We start from the raw sequence: 4,744 nt of genomic DNA on the forward strand, positions 1-4,744 counted from the left end.
GTGCTAAGATATTGAACCCGGGACAGCCAAGTTCAAGGATAGCACCTTTTCTACTAAATCAACACCTGGACCCCAAGGCATAATATTCATCTTTAAAAAGTAGAATCACTCCAGATGCTACAACTCTGAGACACAGTTCATATCCTGATGTATAGTAAACACACTGTACATTAGGATAATTTTTCTATACAGCAAAATTTTTGGACTGTTTTCAAATAGCACAGCGGTAGGGCGTTTGCCTTACACGCAGCCAACATGGCCACCCGAGTTCGATTCCTCCGCCCCTCTCAGAGAGCCCGGAAAGCTACCAAGAGTATCTCGCCAGCACGGCAGAGCCTGGCAATCTCCCCGTGACGTATTTGATATGCCAGACACAGTAAGAACAAAGTCTCCAATGGAGACGTTACTGGGCCCGCTCGAGCAAATCGATGATCAACGGGAAGGCCTTATAAATCTAAATAAATATAAATATATTTATAAATGACTTGGCTTAAGGCACCCGGCTGGGTCCACTGAACAAACGTCCTGGCTCAGCAACCAGCGATACAGCGAAGGGACCTCAGGGGGGCCCAGACGCGGACCAGCGGGTGCACCCACTGCCCCTCCGTTCCCGACACGGAGCCCGGACACTCCGTGCCACGGGGTCCCGGGGCACGGAACAAAGGTGCTGCTGGACACGCCTCTGCGGAGACACGGAGCCGGAGGGACGGTGAAACCAGCCCACGGGGAGGCCTCGCTGCACTGCCCCATGCCGGGCGCGACCTCGGGGTTGCAAACCGTGACCTACCCCACAGGCATCGGGCTAGCTCGGGCGGGTGATGGTGTCTGGGCCTCCGCGCCTGCTCCAGCTCGCACCCGATGGCCGCGCTAGTGCCTTGGTCGGGCGCACGAGAAGCCAGAGGCCGCAGCGCGGGCCAACGGCAACCGGGCGCTGAACAGAAGCGGGTCGCGCGGCAGCAGTGCTCTTGCGTGAGCCCATGCCTCGGAAACTGCCCACGGGGTCGTGCAGGGAGCCGCATGCCCGGACTGCACTTCCCAGCAGGCACCGGGAAAGCCTGACCCAGGGGGCTGAGCACGACCACCGAGGGGAAGGCGCTGGCCTTCGGCACAGGTTCCATCCCCGGCACCCCACAACGTCCCCTGAGTGCCACAGGAGTGATCCTTGCTTGCAGAGCCAAGGGTTGCAAGCCCTGAACACCAAATAAGAATGGACGGGCGAAAAAAGCCACCTAACATGTGAAGGAGAAATGAGAGCCTGGCAGGCAGCTGTCCCAATCCTGCAGGGCAGGGCGGAGAGGGGTCTAGGATGCACATGAAGAACTCAGTACACTGGTACACACGTACACACACACACATTCATTGCACCAGTGTTTTGGTGGGAGCTGCAGTACAAGGGCTGTGGGTTCTAGTCCAGAACACAATTGGGCAGAATCCTAGTCTACATTTCAAAACCGGACATACACACACCAGGCCCACTGCAGAAATGCCACCTAGAGTGGACGTCTCTTATCTGTGTCACACACACATACACGGAGGCAGTGTCCCATCTCCTCGCCCCCAATCACAAGCATAGGGCCGATTTGAGAATCGTGGAGAACTAATCGTGAAATTCTGCCAATTCTCATGAGTCGGCAGCTGTCTTTGGAATCGTGTGCAGCACCATCCCAGCACCCACAGGCGGAGGCCCAGTCAGTACACAGCCCTTTGCTCTTTGTTTGTATTTGTTTTTATTCAGTTTTGTTGTTGTTTGTTTCTTTGGGGGCCATACTAGCAATGCTATTCCTGGCTCTTCATTTAGAAATTATACCTGGTGGTGTTCTGGGGAGCATACAGGATGCCAGGGATCAAACTCGGATTGGCCACCAGTATGGCAGGAACCTTACCCACTGCACTACCTCTCCAGCCCCAGAAACTATCATTTGAAGAGTCAGATAAATAGTACAGTAGTGGGTAGGATACCTTCCTTGCACAAAACTGACCCAGGTTGGATCCCTAGAACCCTGCATCCCATATGGTACCCCAAGCCCTGCCAGGAGCATCCCTGAGTGCAGTCAGGAATAAGTCCTGAGCACCACTAAGTGTGACAAAAACGAAAAAAAATTTCAAAATCCTTTTTGTAGAGGTGTATAAAATTAAAAAATTAGTATTATAAGTAACTGTGCTAGTACACTGCCAAGTTATTTAGCGCGTGTGAAACTCCTGGGTTTGATCCCCAGCACGGCCAAAAGACGAGAAACAAGGATCACACCCAGCGTTTTTCAGGGTGTACTTCTGGTTCTCTACTTAGGAATCACTTCTGGCAGTGCTCAGAGGACTTATGGGGTGCCAGTGATCAAACCCTGATTGTGTGCAAGGCAAACACCCTATGAGCGGTATCACAGCTCCAGCTCCAAGACAAACATTTCTTTGGGAGTAAAATACGGTCTTCTGTATGAGATGGTATCATGAGACGGGGACTGGACAGACCCCAGACCTGAGACAGGCATAAAGACACACACACACACACACACACACACACATACACACACATGTATTTCTGGCTCTGCACTCAGGAATTAGTCCTAGGGGTACTAAATGGGATACTGGGGCTCAAGCCGGGTCAGCCTATGGCTCAACCCCAGCAGCACGCACCTTTAAAAGCACCAACAGGGCCAAGCCTGTCTTCCCCGGGTGGGTTCTTGGGGGTTTCTGTCGTTCAACTGACTCCAAACTCCTATAACCTCCTCCCAGGCCCCTCTCATCAATGTCCCCAGGAGAGAAGTGTGGCACACAGTGTGGAAAACAGGGATGTAATCCTGCAGACTGGTTTGGGGACTGGCCCGGGGCCAGGGCCACCTATGTACTGCCCCCTGACTTCTGGAGAAGCCCCCTGGCAGTTGAGGGTTTTCTTTCAAACTCGTTGCTGGTGGGGGTGCAGGGGGGTTCTGATGACATCAGAGCTTCCGGCTGTGCTGATTGGAAGATCCCAGACCTCCAGAACCTGAAGCTCAAGTAGGCAACAGTAGCCTTTGGCTTGAGAGCCCAAAGCCTCGTCTGCTCAGCTCCTCGACGGCAGGCACTGCTGTTATTGAGGGAGAACCTGAGCTATCGGGGGAGACAGTGGACCTGGGATGGCCAGCCGTAGGCAGAGTCCTGGTTCTGAGCCCCAGAGCCCTGAGTCCAGCACCTCGGGATACCCCCTGGAGGTGGCGCCGGAGGAAATGATGCCGGGACCTTCAGGTAGGTTTTGGGGCCAGCGGGACTGGGAGCTGCGCAGACAGTAGTGTTGGGGAGACACTGAGAGGTCGGAAGGAGCGGCACAGAACAGGCTCTTGGGGTATGGACTGACAGCCAGGACAAGGAAGGGGAGCCGGGATGGGGGAAATAGGGAAATGGAGGTGCCCCTCTGTGTCCCCAGGGAGAAATTCTACCCTGAGGAAGAGACTGAAGGTCACAGGGGTGTGAACCATGATAAGATGTGTGGGAGGAGATGGAGAAAGAGAAGCTTGGGGGCCTGGGAGTCCATGGGCAGGTGAGGAATTGCTGGGACTCACTCTGGCCTCTCCGTCAGAGTCGGAGCAGGAGCCGGAGGATCCAGAGTCGCTGGAGAAGGTGGAGGAGGAAGAGGAAGAAAAGGGGGACGCAGCCTCCCAGGCTCAGCACAATGGGCTTCAGGCCAGCCCGCGGCCTCAGAGTGCTGTTCTGAGGAAGAGGGATGAGTCGGAGGACGAGGAACAGCAGGAGGACGAGGAGCAGCCATGTGGGCTGCACAGGAAGCGGCAGCGACAGGAGAGCCCCGTGCTCCCCGAGCACCACCAAGTCTTCCGCAAGCTGCTGGGTAGGAGCCCCGGGCCCGAGTCTCCCACCTGGACACAGGAGGTCGTTAGGGATGCAGTGTCCCGTGGTGGGGAAGAGGTGGCCACTGCCCAGACAGGGGCTGCACTGCCGGGCTGCCTTGGCTGAGCCACCCAAGGAAGGGGCTCCTGCACCCCTACTCCCACCTGGGGCTGTGAGGGGCCCAGTGTTGCCATCCCGACGGTGGGGAATATTGGGGGCGGGCTGTGATTTTGAGGTTCACAACCCCGTCTTCCCACAGAGGACTTGCTGGGACTGGGTCTGGCCTCTCCGTCAGAGTCCTACGGAGGCCCCTGGGCCATTGTTGGTTGCCGCAAGAGGAAGAGGGAGCAACTGCTCTATGAAGAGGAGTTGGAAGAGGAGGAGGAGGAGGAAGAGGAGGAGGAGGAGGAGGAAGAGGAGACCCCTGGAGTACTGGAGATGATGAGCCATGCTGCAGGTGTGCCTTCCCGAGGCCGGAAAAGGAGGATGTGGTCATCGCCAGAGGTAGAGGAGGAGCAGGAGTCGGAGGATCCAGAGGCGCTGGAGAAGGTGGAGGAGGAAGAGGAAGAAAAGGGGGACGCAGCCTCCCAGGCTCAGCACAGTGGGCTTCAGGTCAGCCCCCGGCCTCAGGGTGCTGTTCGGAGGAAGAGGGATGAGTCGGCGGACGAGGAACAGCAGGAGGACGAGGAGCAGCCATGTGGGCTGCACAGGAAGCGGCAGCGACAGGAGAGCCCCGTGCTCCCCGAGCACCACCAAGTCTTCCGCAAGCTGCTGGGTAGGAGCCTCGGGCCCGAGTCTCCCACCCGGACACAGGCGGTCGTTAGGGATGCAGTGTCCCATGGTGGGGAAGAGGTGGCCCCTGCCCGAACAGGGGCTGCAGTGCCGGGCTGCCTGGGCTGAGTCACCCAAGGAAGGGGCTCCCGCACCC

This window comes from Sorex fumeus, unplaced genomic scaffold (genome assembly GCF_029834395.1).
Source record: "Sorex fumeus unplaced genomic scaffold, SorFum_2.1 ptg000103l, whole genome shotgun sequence".
Lineage (NCBI taxonomy): Eukaryota > Metazoa > Chordata > Mammalia > Eulipotyphla > Soricidae > Sorex > Sorex fumeus.